Source organism: Chiloscyllium plagiosum, chromosome 14 (assembly GCF_004010195.1).
Source record: "Chiloscyllium plagiosum isolate BGI_BamShark_2017 chromosome 14, ASM401019v2, whole genome shotgun sequence".
Classification (NCBI taxonomy): Eukaryota; Metazoa; Chordata; class Chondrichthyes; order Orectolobiformes; family Hemiscylliidae; genus Chiloscyllium; species Chiloscyllium plagiosum.
In genome coordinates, this window is record NC_057723.1 from 32,228,469 (window position 1) to 32,244,622 (window position 16,154).

A 16,154-nucleotide genomic window follows, 5' to 3' on the forward strand; every position below is an offset into this window, starting at 1 on the left:
TCTCTGGATTCATTTAAGAAAGAGTTGGATAGAGCTCTCAAAGATAGTGGAATCAAGGGGTTATGGAGATAAGGCAGGAACAGGATACTGATTAAGGATGATCAGCCATGATTATATTGAATGGCGGTGCAGGCTCGAAGGGCTGAATGGCCTACTCCTGCACCTATTGTCTATTGTCTATTGTCTATTGACATTGGACAGATGCAGGGATGGTGATGAGCTGCATTGTCTGGAAGGTATGATTCTGTGTATATGACTATATCAGGTTTGTTGCACTAGTCCATCAACAGCTCTTACAATTTTAGTAAAAAAAACCCAAAAATTGCTAAGGAGAACTATACAGGGTTGACAGCACTGCATTTACCATTCTTATTTCCACTGCCTGTTATAGTGCAGCATGAGATATTATAACTGTATAAGTCATGAAGTTATAATGAAATAATAAAGTGAATAAACTTCACAACATCTGTCTCACCAAAAAGCTAACTCTCTGTGGCATAGAGAACCAGAAAAAAAAATCAACTATTCCTCACAAACTCTTTCTCCTATAACCTCCCTCTCATTTGTTATTCCTGTTCCTACCTCTACTCCAATTAGAAAGGTCTCACTCAAGTTTCCACTCACAGCAGTATTTTCTGATAGTTTATTGAGTTTGTTAAAAAGCAGTAGTTTAGGTATGATATACTGGTCAGTTACATAAAGAAATGATACAACAGACAATTAGGGATAATTCACTGATATCCAAGGACAATTATATGTGGGCGTGGAATATTTCAGTTTCATTAATGTTGTGGGAACAGCATTCTGCACTGGGGTGTTAGGGAACTCTTCCCTCAGTCTTCCTCCTCTTCTTTTGGTCCATTTTCCATCTGGCTGAAGAAGTGGGTGGATAACACTGTTGCCTCATAGCATCAGGTTTGATTCCAGCCTTGGGTGACTGCCTGTGAGGTGTTTGTATATTCTCCCTGTGTCTGCAGGAGTTTCCTTCGGGTGCTCTGATTTCCTCCCACAGTCCAGAGATGTGCAGGTTGGGTGGATTGGCCATGCTAAATTGCCCATAGTGTTCAGGGATTCCAGCTTATATGGATTAGCCATGGGAAATGCAGGGTTACAAGGTTATAGGGTAGGGGAGTGAGTTTGAGTGGGATGCTCTTTGGAGAGTCGGTGTAGACTTGTTGGGCCAAATGGCCTGTTTCCAAACTTTAAGGATTCTATAGATTCTATAAGACTGCTGCATGAAGACTGGTCTCTGGGAGAATCTTGTCTCTGCCCTGAGTCCAGATTACCCTTGGTCCCTGCACGGATACTCAGTGTAGATTTGTCCTAACCACTGCCTGGTTAATTCAATACAGAATCTGGATCCTTAGCTCTCTTGGCCTCTGTGCAGCTTTTCCCACATAGATTTGGCTTCTGTACCTTCCTTTACACCTGCACGATTCTTCCAGCTAAGGGCGTGGCCTAGCCCTGTGGGTTTCTGCTATCCTGAGTAATCCACGCTGAGCCTGGTGCTTATTGTAATCTGATATTTCTAGGAGCATGTAGTTTACGCAGTGTCAATCCATTACTTGAACCCTTTGGCCAATGATCATGGGTCAGCCACCCATGACTTTGAATGATCATTTTGCCCGATATGATCGGAGGGTTACTTTATCATTCTTTCTAAGCTTATTTTTCAAAAATAGGATGCTGACAATAGGGTGTATTTGGCTCCAAATGGATTGTTGATGCTAGTCTTGGGCACTGTGAATTCTGTGTTTTATCATAATTCTTCCCTTTGTTTTTGTTAGATAGAATCTTGAAAAGTTATGTTCTGCAGTTAAAAGAATCTTATTCTATACTATAAATACCAGGAAAATTCAGTTTTTAAGGAACCCTTCAACAATATCAGCCCATGCCCATATATTTGCAAAGACTCTCATCCTTCTATGCCAACCCACGACCACTTATCCATTCTTAATGGGCTTTCATACATTCTACATCAAACCATGCCCCTTCATCTATCCTTAAATGTTCTTCATATCCTCTATGTCAACTAATGAACCCCACCCATCCCCAATGGCATCTCATGCACCTGATGCTAACCAGAGCAACTTCGTTTCAGCTCATGACAACTTATAACCTCACTGAAATCCATCACCTATTTTAGACCCCATTCCACTTAGTGTCAATTGTTGCACCCTACCTTTGACCTTCTATCTCCCAGACTAACTCACCCAGTATCCACTATGGAGTTCACAAGGGTCCTGTAGTCAGATAATTTCATTGGCTTCTTATTGACCAGTGAAAGGCAGGAGGAGAAAGTACATACATTTGCCACACTGGCAGATTTTTCAGTGATGCAAGGTGTAATTGATTGGATATGTGGAGCTGTACAGCATTCATTTCTTAGAGAAAATGTTCAGTACCTGTAAGGACTAATCAATGTCCACTTGATGTGGTTATGATCAGAAGATCCTCTTAATGAATGTTTAATGTTCTGACAGTAGCCACAGTGCATTTATCCTGGAGCAATCAGCTGTTCCTGCAATGCATGACCCAAACAAACACAGTCAACCAGAGACTAGCAGCTGATGAAAAGGGATATCCACTATAAAGCAAATTAATTATTCACCTGTTCCAACTGACTGTGTGTCATGTTGCCAACAAAAACATTGTAGAGCAAATTGTTGATGTTCTGGAACAATTGTTTGACTGGCAAAATTGCTTGGGAGGGTGGAGTCAGAGGGGCAGGTGCACCCTCCAGCACTCACCAGAAAACGCGCAAACTTCATGATGGTTTGTTGCCAGTTATTGTAAGAGTGTATCCCTTGCCACCAGACAATTTGGAGGCCAGATTAAAAATGAAGAGGAGAAGCAGGAAGAAGACAAGGAACTCCTTTCCTCAAAGTCACTGTCTATTAGCAAATGCTGAAATGCCAGTTCTCCCAAGTTGTCACCTCAACAATACAGTTCACCAACTTTCAATTGATTTCCAAGGTATCAGCATAGCATCCACCTGGCTAAAATCTTGAAATGCAAACCACCACTTCAAGACAAAAATCTGTAATGTCTTTATCCAACAAGTATAACTAATCATACAGAACTGAAATATCAACCCTCATTCATACCTGCCTTTCCTAATCTCTGAATTCCTCTCCAATGCTACCTCAATGGCTGCAGCTTTGAAATGCATCCATCCTAGCATGGGCAGCACCAGTCCAGGCTGACTACTGAAAGGTAATAGTAGTTTCGGAGTAGTTCCATAAATGTAATCCTCCTGAATAAGGATCGCACTCCATGGAGTCATTGCATCTTCTTCTCCTGTAAATACATGAGAAATATGTCAGTGTTAAACAAAAACAGGAATTGCTGGAAAATCTCAGCAGGTCTAATAGCATCTGTGGAGAAACATCAGAGTTAACATTTCGGGTCTAGTGACCTTTCCTCAGAATGCATTATTCCCTCAGAAATATGTCAGTGTGTTGAGTTGTGACATGTTTATACAATATGCCTACCAACACTGATTAGCTGAAGGTAGGTGGAAACAATGAGAGGGCAGTATGAGTCTGCCAGCATTTCTACATGTCTAAGGGTTAGGTGACATATATGAAAGGTAGGCCTGATTCCTGACTGTTCGAGATTGTTAATGAGTGATTGGTGTGTGATGTATTGAGTAGCATTGAGAGGTTAGTAATACTTTCATTGACCTTGACTCTCTCTGTGAAGTCACTGAGCTTCTTTCAACACTGTTGCCATGAACTGACTTCTGAAGCAGATTCATATCAGACTCAAAATATAAATCTGTTTCTCTATCCACAGATGCTGCCAAACCTGCGGGGTTTCTCCAGAATTTTCTGTTCTTCTCTTACGATAATGACTTACCTCCAATTCTATCATCTGCACTAATGCCACCAACACCACAGCACAAAAGCAGAGAGCCCTCCATCTTGCTTGTTACGTCTCTGCTTTTGATTCTGTCTTAAATCTTCCCAGGATGTTTTTTGCAACGTCTGTAAAATGAGTGCAGTTTCCCATTTAAGAATGGCATGCACGCTAGCTAAATTATGTTCAGGCCTTGCATTCTGCTTGGCTGCTCTATTTTAGCAGATAGCATTGTATTCTTCATTGGATTGCACAATGAAATCTTCAGCTTGAGATTTGTGTGTTGCCTGACTCAAAAGGACCAGAGGTGATGACTTGCCACCAGAAGCAGCCTTTGACAAATCTTTCACCCACAATATTTAATCTTGGCAAACTAGCACATAAAAACAGGCAACCATTAGAATAGGTGATTTTGGCTTAGACGGAAAATCGTCCGAGCTTGCTGGGCACTTGAGGTTCAAGCTTTCAGTCAAACAACATACAACCCCATTTTTATTTTATTTGATTCTTAGTTCATCATATGACAGAAAAAGAGTGCTCCTATTCACTTCACATAGTGAGTCATAAACCTGCTTTCTTTTTATATGTTCATGATGTTGCTACGCATGGCAACCAGATATAATATTCACCTACGTAAGGAGATATGTACAATGGCAATAGGTACACAGCTAAATCAACAGTACTTGCCACAAACAAATAACCCACCACTACTTTAGTAGCAGGGATCAGAAAATTCATTTTTCTCAAACACTTTGGTTTGCTTGTGTACAGAAGGAATTGAATAAGCTCAGACATTAACTTTGCAAGGTTTTACTGATGACGTATAACATTTACTGAGGTACAACAGAAGGACTGCAAACATAATCCTTTCATTTCCTTCCACAGTGCATCTTAATACCATACTCCACACGATGAAAGGATTAGCCTCATTCATAGTTTGGCCTTCTCTAAAAAAAACTACCCAGATGGTACTTAGTGGACAAAAGCTTGAGTTTTTGTCTGACATTTATTTGTCATCTTGTTCAGTAACTGCATCACTCCATTAAAAATGTGTTCTTTCTAATGTTGAAATATAGCACAAGTGACTATTACCCAGGATTCATCTGTTAATATTATCACTTTTTTTATGTTTAATTCTCTATTCGTACTGCAGAGATGCTTTTTGGAAGAAGATTCAATTTTCCAGAAAAGAGCAAGTTATTACATTGTCATGTATTTACAGCAATAATTTCAGATGGGTAATTTATGAACATACCACATAACATTTAATAGACTCCTGCCTCTAATAGAATATCAATATCCCAATTATTTACTTTTTGTTAAAAAAAATTGTATTCTACTTGAATACTCTGCTTATTCTTGTGCAAGTCTCCTGTTTCTTTGACAATGAAAATTTGCCTATTTGTTTGTCTTCCTGGCAAGTTTCCTTGTCTGCAGTTGTTGTGGGTATGTTAGTTGAGCTGGGAAGTTGGTTTGCAGATGTTTTGTCCCCTGTCTCGGTGACATCCACAGTGCTGTGGAGCTCCTGTGAAGTGCTGCTATCCTGTGTCAGTTGGAATTTATTTGATTTCCTTCCTGCTGCTTCTGGTTGCTTGTTGCAGTGGTTGGTATATTGAGTCTAGGTCAATCTGTTTACTGATGGAGTCCGTAGATGAGTGTCATGCTTCTAGAAATTCTCTGGCTACCTCTGTTTGGCTTGTCCTATCATTTCCTTGTCTAATTTGGAGATGTTTGAAAGTATAGTAATTGCGTAAGCTTGCACCAAAGATTTTCTACAAAGTAGTGTTTCACTCTCAGCTGTGTCATTGTGTTGACATTTTGGTGAATCCTACTGAGAAGGGGATCATATTTAGGAAGTCACATTCTCAGCATATTCTTCTGGCTCACTGGAGCATTAGCAGCACATGAGCTTTTTTGATCTGGATGGTGGTTGAGATATACAATCATGATCAATGAGAAAAAAAGATAAAAGTCAAGAAAGTATATAGGCAGACCAGGAAAAAAAAGGAAGTAAGTCACATAATGCACTGGTACAAGAAAATACGTGAGCATGAACATTTATATAGGCTCAAATTATCCCCTTCCTTGATATTTATCCATAGCCAATCTCTTTCTTTCAAGAATGTATTCAATTCTCTTCTGAATGTTAAAGTTCATTTCATCTGATTATGTTGTGGCCTGAGTGCTGCCTTATAAGTTGGCTTATTTAACCTATACCACAAAGACTAGACTCTTATTGAAAGTGGTATCTTGAGGTTCATTAACTATATGAACTATTTAGATTGCTACCATATCATAGATTAACACATTGGCTGGGTGTGGAGTGTAATTATGTTTCTGTATGTTACATATACATAATTGACTGACTGAACATTACACAGAAGGAGTGACCAAAAGTGAGGTAAGTACCTTTGTATTGGAATATCACATGCCATTGTGTTCTCGAAACCTCATAAAGGGACAATGCCAGTGAGATGGAATCCATTCAACAATACAGCACTGCCTTCACTACCCTTTCAGTCAGTCTATTTACAGCAACTAACAGTTAAAAATGAAAGTTTTTTTTATGTTGCCTCTGCTTCTTTTGGTCTGTTTCCTCCTGTTTCTTCCACTGAAAGCAGTTTCTCCTTGTATAGGTTACCATTACATTTTTGAGATATCCTATTGAATCTCTCAATTTTTTCTACTCTTGATGAGAAAGAAAAATAACTTCTTCAGTCTCTCCATAGAGGCAGAGTCACTCAGGATGGAAACAAACCTTCAGTCCAACCAGTCCAGATAGGAACTAAATCACAAACTAAACTAGTCCCACTTGCCTGCTCATGGCCCATATCCCTCCAAATCTTCCCTATTCGTGTACTTATCCAAATGTTTTTTTTTAAGTTGTAGTTGTACCCACATCCACCACTTCCTTAGGAAGTTCATTCCATAATGAATTATCCACTGTGTAAAATATTTGCCCCTCATGTGCTTTTTAAATCTCTCTCCTCTTACCTTAAAAATGTGACCCCAATCTTGAAATCTCCCATCCTAAGAAAAAGACAAATACCATTAACTCTATCTATACCCCACATTATTTTCTAAACTTATAGAAGGTCACCTCTCAACCTCCTACGTTCCAGTGAAAAACGTCCCAGCTTATCCAGCCTTTCTTTATATCTCAAAACATCCAAACCTGTCAGCATTTTGGTAAATCTCTTCCATACTCTCTCCAGCTTAATAATATCTCTCTTATAACTGGGCGACTAGAGGCCTCACCAAAGTCCTGCACAGCCTCATCATGACTTCCCAACTCCTTTAGTCAAATATAACTTTAGTCCCTCATTGCTGGCATCATTCTATCAAACATTCCTCTGCACTACCCATAGAACCATGAGATTCTCCCTAAGGTTTGGTGTCTAAAATTGAACACAATACACCGTCAGTGTTTGCTTTTATACTTTACTTCTCTAAAATACAGTTAAGGTTCCCATGTGCTAGTATGTTGAGAGGGGGTTTAGAGCAGTAAAACGGGGAATGGAGGAGGTGCAGTGGAGGACTGTCTGGATGACAGAAGTGGGGAAAAGTACTTCATTTAAAATTGGTGGACATCTGGGATGCTTGGGAGTGGAACTTCTCCTCGTCAGTGCAGATGTGAAGGAGATGGAGGAACTGGGAAAATGGGATGGAGTTTTTGCAGCATACAGGACGAGTTTATAGTAAATGTCAGTCTGTTAACTGTCACCGGAAATTGAAACGGAGAGGTAAAGAAATGGGAGGGAGGTGTCTGAGATGGACCAAGTGAATTTGAGGGCAGGGTGGAAGTTGTTGGCAAAGTCAATGAACTGGTCCTGTTCAGCCTGGGTGAAGGATGCAGCATGGATGCAGTCATCAATGTAATGGCAGAAGAGTTGGGGAACAGTACCAGTGTGCGTACTGGCAATAAAGTTTCAACTTTGATCTCCAGCATCTGCAGACCTCACTTTCTCCCAGAAGAGTTGGGGAACAGTACCAGTGTGCGTACTGGAGAGGGATTGTTTGACGTAGCCAACAAAGAAGCAGGCATGGCTAGGATCCATGCGAGTGCCCATGGCCACCTCCTGGATTTGGAGGAAATGGGGGGTATTGAAGGGAAAGTTATTGAAGGTGAGGACAATTCAACGAGGCAGAGGAAGGTCTTAGTGGAGGGGAACTGGATAGGTCTGTTGAAGAGGAAGAAACTGAAGGCTTGCAGGCCATAATTGTGCGGGATGGATGTATAAAACAACTGCACATCCATAATGAAGATGAAGTACTGGGGGCCACAAAGCTGGGAGTTTCCGAAGAATTGGAGGGCATGGTTAGGTGGGAAGTATCTGGACCAAGCGGGAGAGAATGGAGTCGAGGTAGGATGAAATGAGTTTCGTGGGGTAGGAGTATGTGGAGGCGATGGGTTGGTCGGGGTAGTTTGACTAATGGATCTTGGGGAACAGGGGGAACAGGGCAGTGCGGGGCTAGGGGCCTATGAGGTTGGAGGAGGTGGAGGGGAGATCACTGAAGGCGATGAGGTCACGGACGGTGTGGGAGATGGTGGCCTGATGGGATCATGGTCAAGGAGAAGGTAGGATATGGTATCGGAGAGCTGGTGTTCAGAGCAGGCAGACAGTGATGGAATACCATGAGTACAACTCACTCACAAACTGTTTTTCATTCTTGGAAGGCAAGAAAGGAATGAGTTTAGTAATGCTAAATGGAATACATTTTAATTCAAAGAACCTGAGGAATCAGACAGACGACTTGAGGTAACAGACGGCAAATAGAGCTATGTTATCATAGCTATGACCAAGACTTGGCTGAAAGATGGGCAGGACTGGCAGCTCAACAGTCCTGGACAGAGTCTATTCAGATGAGAGAGAGAAGGGGAATAAAAGAGATGTGCTTCAATAATTATTAAGGAATCATTATAGCTGCAAGGGGAGGTGGTTTCTTGGAAGGACCATTGAATGCAACCATATGAGTACTGTAACGATGCTGCTCCTTTAACATGTTTAGGTTGGCCTTAGATTTATTTTCAGATGGGTCATAAAGGCAGAGGTTCCATTTTGTCTTCATTTATCTATTTGAAGAAGCTTTTTAAGTTTAAAAAAAACTTGTACAATGAAAGGGGTGTGGCCAGTTCTCTCAACTTGACACCTACTTAAAACACCTTGCAAAGTTAGGGTCCGGGCTACTGTCTTGAAATGTTTTGAGGGGGGTCTGGCCTGGTCTGTAACAGCTTGGGGGCTCTTTGCGGGATTTGATCTATAGTTCCAATTTGGGGTTAGGGTTGCTTGATTTGAAGGCAGCGAGTGGGAGGTGTGAGTGTCTTTTATTCTGGGTGTTGAATTCGGTTGGTTTAAACAGTGCTTGACAAAGCAATTGCTCTTTCAGTCACCAAGAGTTTTCTGAGGGTGGTAGACGTGATTTTGTGGGTTTTACAAAAGCTGATTAAGGCGAAGATACTGAATTTGCAGACAATCTGGAGTTGGAGCTAACCTCCTTCAGTGAGGAAAGGAGATATAATTACAACACTAGCTCAGCATTTAAATTTGTTGGAATTACCTTCAGAATCTTTGGAGATGGCTAAACTTCAGTTGAAAATGAAGCAGCTTGAGTTAGAGGAAAAAGACAAGAAAAGGGAAAAAGAAATGAAACTGTTCGAATTCTGATTAAAAGCAGAGGAAAGAGAAAAAGAAAAAATTAGTTTAACAGAACAAAAAGACAAAGAGAGAGGAGAGGAATTGAAGTAAGACAGTGTGGTTGAACTTAAGAATTTGGCATTTAAACAGGAAAGGAGAAAGTGAGGACTGCAGATGCTGGAGATCAGAGTCAAGAGTGTGTTGCTGGGAAACAGCAGGTCAGGCAGCATCTGAGGAACAGGAAAATCAATGTTTTGGGAATAAGCCCTTCATCAGGAATGAGGCTAGTGCGCCGGGGACTGGGAAATAAAAGGGAGGGGGTGGGGTGGGGCTGGGGGGAAGGTAGCTGAGAAAGCGATAGGTAGATGAAGGTGAGGGAGAAGGTTATAGGTCAGAGGGGGGAGTGATGGACAGGTCAGGAGCGATGTGCCGAGTTGGAGACTTGGGAATGGGATAACATAGGGGAAGATTCCGAAGATTCACAAATCTGACGGCCCCGATCGACCCATTGTCTCAGCCTGTGCCATCCCACTGAACTCAACTCTTCCTACCTCAACACTGTCCTGTCCCCCTTAGTCCAGGAACTCCTCACCTACATTTGTAACACCACCAACACTCTTCACTTCCTCCAAGATTTTTGTGTCCCCAGCCCCCAATGCCTCACCTTCACCATGGACATCCAGTCCCTGTACACTTCGATCTGCCTCTGTTTCTTCCTGTCACGCCGTCCCAACCAGTACCCTTTCACCAACACCCTCATCTGCCTGGCTGAACTGCTCCTCACCCTCAACAACTTCTCCTTCCACCTCCTACTTCCTCCAAACCAAAGGGGTAGACATGGGCACCCACATGGGACTCAGCTATCCCTGCCTCTTTGTCAGGTAGGTGGAACAGTCCATCTTCTGCAGTTACACCGGCACCATCCCCCACCTGATCCTCTGCTATATCGTTGACTGTATCGGTGCCACCTCGTGCTCCCACGTGGAGGTTGAACAGTTCATCAACTTTACGAACACTTTCCATCCTGACCTCAAGTGCACCTGGACCATCTCAGACACCTCCCTCCCCTCCGTGGACCTCTCCATCACCATCTCCGGTGACCAACTAACCACAGACACCCACCGACACCCATAGCTACTTAAACTACAGCTCGTCCAACCCTACCTCCTGTAAAAACGTCATCCCTTATTCACAATTCCTCCTCCCTCCCACCCTACCTCCTGTAAAAACGTCATCCCTTATTCACAATTCCTCCTCCTCCCAGGATGACCAATTCCACCTCAGAAAGTCCCAGATGGCCTCCTTCCAAGATCGCGACTTCCTTTTCCACGTCATGCACCACCGCCCTTGAAGCCCACCCCAATGCAACAAGGACAGAACCCCCCCAGATCCTGGGCCTCCTCCACCGCCAAACCATTACCACACGATACCTGAAGGAAGAACGCCTCATATTCCGCCTTGGGATCCTGCAACCACATGGGATAAATGTGGATTTCAACAGCTCCCCCTGTATTATCCCAGTCCCAAGCCTCCAACTTGGCACTGCCCTCCTGGCCTACCCCCTCTGTCCTACCACCTTTTCTCTCACCTTCATACACCTATCGCTTTCTCAGCTACCTTCCCCCAACCCCATCCCCCTCCCTCTTATCTCCCAGCCCCCAGCCCACAAGTCTCATTCGTGATAAAGGGCTTATGCCCGAAATGTTGATTCTCCTGCTCCTCGGATGCTGCCTGATCTGCTGCGCTTTCCCAGGACCACACTCTCGATACTTAAACAAGAAAGTCACCTTAAAAGGATGGAGATGCAGGCTGAAGGTAAGCTTAGTGAGGAACAGAGTGAGGATGAGCAAACCCAGGGTAGCAAAAGACCTGGTGAGAATCTGTTTAAATATATTCAAGCATTGCCTAAATTTGAGGAGAAGGTTGTACAAGCTTTTTTCACCTCATTTGAGAAGGAGATAAACAAATGCAGTGGCCAGTGACCATATGGATTTTGTGAATTCAAACAAAACTTGTAGGTAGAGCTAGTGTGATATTGCATCACTATCAGAGGAGGTATCTGGGAATTATGAGGAGGTGAAGAAAGCCATTTACGTACATATGAGCTTGTGCCAGAAGCCGACTGACAACATTTCAGGAATCTAATGAGGGACCCTGGTCAAACCTATATTGAGTTTGAAAAGATCAAATAAACTAATTTTAATAGGTGGACAAAGGCATTAAAATAGAGCAAACCTATTACACTCTTAAAGAGATGATTGTTTTAGAAAAGTTCAAAAAGTCACTGCCTGAAGCAGTGAGAACTCACGTGGAAGAGCACAGACTTAAAACGGCAAGATTAGCAACTGAAAATGCTGATGATTATGAGTTGGTCCATAAACCAAAGATTGGCTTCCAAATTCAATTTCAATCCGTGAGGGATAGAACTGGAGAAAAGAGAAATCCTCACATGGAAAGGGAAAAGTAGATCACGGTGAAGATCATAAGGATAACTTACCATAGGGTAAAAAGGATACTCTTGAAAGGAAAAGAGAAGTTAAAGGGCTCCAGTGTTTTCACTGCAATAATGTAGGCCACATGAAATCACATGTGTTGGTGGGTTAGGAAATGTACCGGGAAGCCAGATGTAGGAAAACAGGATAAGCCAGTGAATTTTGTTGGAGTGGTAATGGTAAGCACAGTGGTAGCTAAAAAGCTGCACCAGAATGTACAATTGGGTCAGAGATTGGTTAAGGAGAAAGTGCCAGAATTTCTTAAACCATATACCTGTGAAGGTAAAGTTTACTCGCTTAGGCCAGGACCAACAGGTAAAGAGGCTACAATATTAGAGACACAGTATCACTTTGGAGTTGAAGGACTATTGCCAGAAAAGGTACTAGTAACGGGAATTCACAGTGAGACAAGAAGTGCTCAAGTATGTAGAGTGAGATTAGAGTGTCCAATGAAGAATGGAGAAGTCATGGTAGGAGTACTGATAATCTCTCAGCTCCGGGAATACAATTTCTCCTTACTAGTGATGTAGCTGGTTCACAGGTGGGAGTGCTATCTACTGTGGTTGAAAAGGCAGTGGAAACTAAGGCAACTGAACTATTAAAAGAGACATATCCTGGGATTTTTCTGTGCTGTGTGGTAATGAGGTCACAAAGTCACCAGTTGAAATAGGAAAGATCAAAGAGTAAAGATAAGAAAGTTGAAGTGAAATTAACAGAGACACTACTTGATCAAATGCTTGAGACAAACCAGGAACAGACAGATAACACAGCAGACACCTATAGTTCAGAGAAATTAACTGAATTGCAGCAGAAAGATGAGAAACTAAACCAATTGTATCAAAGAGCATTTACAGAAGCAGAATCTATACCTATTCCGATGTGCTACTATCTTAAAAATGGTGTTTTACTGAGGAAATGGAAATCATCATATATTTAGGCAGATGAGAAAGGGACAGAAGTTCATCAAGTCGTATTGCTGGTGGGTTATAGAAAGGAGATGCTGCAGGTGGCGTATGAACTACCAGTAGGGGCTCATTTAGGTGTGAGAAAAACTCAAGCTAAAATACAAAAACACTTTTACTGGCCTAGAATGCACAAGGATGTCGTTGAATTTTTTCAGGTATGTCATATATGTCAGATAATTGGAAAACCACAAGCAGTAATAAAACCCATCTTTAATACCTAGTCCTGCATTTGAGGAATCTTTTACAAGAGTCTTGACTGATTGCCTAAAACAATAAGTGTGAATTAGCATTTGGTAACAATAATGGATGTGCCAACTAGATTTCCAGAGGCCATTCCATTGCACAATATCATAGCTAAAAGGATTTTTTCACCAGAAATGGACGACCCACAGAGATACACTCAGATCAAGGGTCAAACTTCACATGAAAAGTATTCAAGGAAGTTATGGACAGTTTAGGAATAAAACAAATCAAATCTACTGCGTATCATCCAGAATCACAGGGAGCAAAGGAAGGTAGTATCAGATATTAAAGACCATGTTGAGGGTTTACAGTCAAAACTATTGAGATGATTGGGATAAAGGAATTCTGTTTGTACTTTTTACCATCAGCAATCCTCCAAATGAATTGACCAAATTCAGTCCATTTGAATTAGCTTTTGGTCATGAAGTGAGAGGACTGTTAAAATTGATTAAGGAGAAATTATTAAGTCAGAATTCAGAGACCACATATTTGGACTATGTGTCAGATTTTAGGGAACAATTAAATAGAGCAGAGGAGTTGGCTAAATAGCACTTAAAGGTCATAGCACACAAGAAACAGACAAGAAGTCAAAAACTCACAATTTTGCTATCAGGGATAAGGTGTTGGTGTTACTTCCAATGATATGTGAATCTTTAAAAGCAAAGTTTAGTGGACCTTATCAAGTTGAAAGGAGATTTAGTGAGGTGAACCACTTGATAGGAACTCCAGACAGAAAGAAATCTCAGTGTGTCATGTGAATATGCTCAAAAGGGAAATTAAGGAAAAGCAGACTGTGCTATTGATTAGAACACAGAGTGAAGAACCAAGTTCAGAGAATTCAAAATTGGACATTCCTCAAATTAAGTTGGGCAATGAGGAAGTTGTCAAACATTGGGATAAATTATTGAGTTACTTTCCAGAGAAAAATTGAAATGACCTGAAAGAGTTATTACTATCACATCAGGAGATATGTGGAAATATGCTGGGAAGTACTAACCTAATTATGCAGGATGTAGATAGAGGAGATGCTGTTCCAATTAAGCAACATCCTTATCAGCATAACACTCTAAAGTTGGCACAGGTTCAAAAGAACATTGAATGCATGCTTCAGGATGGCATAATCAAAGTGAGCTACAATGACTGGAGCTCACCCACAGTAATGGTGCCAAAACCAAATGGCACCCAATGGTTATGTGTGGACTATCGCAAAGTCAATGCAATTACAAAGACTAATGCATATCTGATTCCATGTTTGGAAGACAGTGTTAAAAAGGTGGGACAAGCAACTTAAGTTGGACTTGCTCAGAAGATACTGGCAGATACCTTTGTCCGAAAGAGCTAAGACAATTTCGGCTTTCGTAATGCCAAATGGACTGTATCAGTTTAAGTCATGCCGTTTGGTATGAAAACTGTGCCAGGGACATTTCAGAGACTAACCAATTGGGTCATTTCCAGATTACCCAATTGCATCGTATATATTGATGACCTAATGATTTTTAATCACACATGGAAGGAACATTTGCAACATTTATCAGAATTGTTTGATCAACTTCGGGAGGCAGGATTGATGATAAACCTGGCTAAAGGTGAATTTGCCAAGCCCAAGTCACTTTCCTGGGCCATGTTATTGGACACAGACAAATGGCCCCACGGGATGTGAAAACAAAGATAACTGGGGAGTTCCCATTCCATTGGCAAAAAGAGGAGTTCTATGATTCCTGGGATTGAGTGGATCTTATTGGAAATTTGTACCAAATTTGAGAAGTGTGGCTTCTTCACTCATTGAATAGCTAATGAAAGGAAAGACGTTTCAATGGACAGCGGACTGTCAGAAGGCAGTTCATAGCCTGGAAGCTGTGTTAACCACTGTCCCGGTGTTAGCCACTCCTAATTGCGCAAAGCATTCAATGTTACATTTGATGTGAATGATGTGGGGGTTGGTACTGTGCTGTTACAGGAAGACAACAAGAAGGTAGAAAGATCTAATGGGTATTTCTCCAAGAAACTGAACATTCATCAGCAGAAATATTCAACAGTTGAGGAGACTTTCAGCTTGGTGTTGGCATTACAGCATTTCAATGTTAATATTAACAGTAATGTATTTAAGACAATCACATACACTAATCATAACCCATTGAAATTTGTGTAGAAATTTAGGGACAAAAATTCCACACTGTTTAGATAGACCTGTTGTTACAGCTATTCAATTTGAAAATGGTGCACATGGCAGGACGAAAAAACGTGATTACCAACACATTGTTGAGACTTGAATGAGAAACGGAGGTGTTTGGTGGTGGGAGTAAATCGAAGATTTTGTGTGCATGTTTATAGTCAATGTGATGTATTTGGGACTGTAGTGTACTGACAATGAGATTAAGGTGTTTTAAACTGAAGCTATTTTTGGATATTGATGGTTCTTTTTTTAAAATGGGGAAGGTGAGATGATGCTGCTCCTTTAACAAGGTTATCCTACATATCTTTGTAGGATATGTGGAACAGTCCATTTTCCGCAACTACACTAGCCCCACCCCCCACCTTTTCCTCCGCTACATCGATGACTGTATCGGCGCCGCCTCGTGCTCCCATGAAGAGGTTGAACAGTTCATCCACTTCACCAACACCTTCCATCCCGACCTCAAATTCACCTGGACAGTCTCAGATTCCTCCCTCCCCTTCCTCGACCTTTCTATTTCTATCTCAGGCGACTGAATCAACACGGACATCTACTACAAACCGACTGACTCCCACAGCTACCTGGACTACACCTCCTCCCACCCTGCCCCCTGTAAAAATGCCATCCCATTCGCCCAATTCCTTCGTCTCTGCCGCATCTGCTCCCAGGAGGACCAGTTCCAAAAACGTACAACCCAGATGGCCTCCTTCTTCAAGGACCGCAATTTCCACCCCGACGTGGACGACGATGCCCTCCACCGCATCTCTTCCACTTCCCGCTCCTC

At 41.8% G+C, this 16,154-nt stretch overlaps 1 long non-coding RNA gene across 1 annotated transcript in view; it reads right to left on the bottom strand.

Annotated features, from left to right (window-relative positions):
• Window positions 1-16,154, bottom strand: part of LOC122556602 — a 100,451-nt gene that overhangs the window by 81,208 nt on the left and 3,089 nt on the right. Inside the window, exon 2 of the long non-coding RNA XR_006313582.1 lies at window positions 3,108-3,300. This is a non-coding gene — a long non-coding RNA (uncharacterized LOC122556602). The remainder of the gene's footprint in view (window positions 1-3,107; window positions 3,301-16,154) is intronic.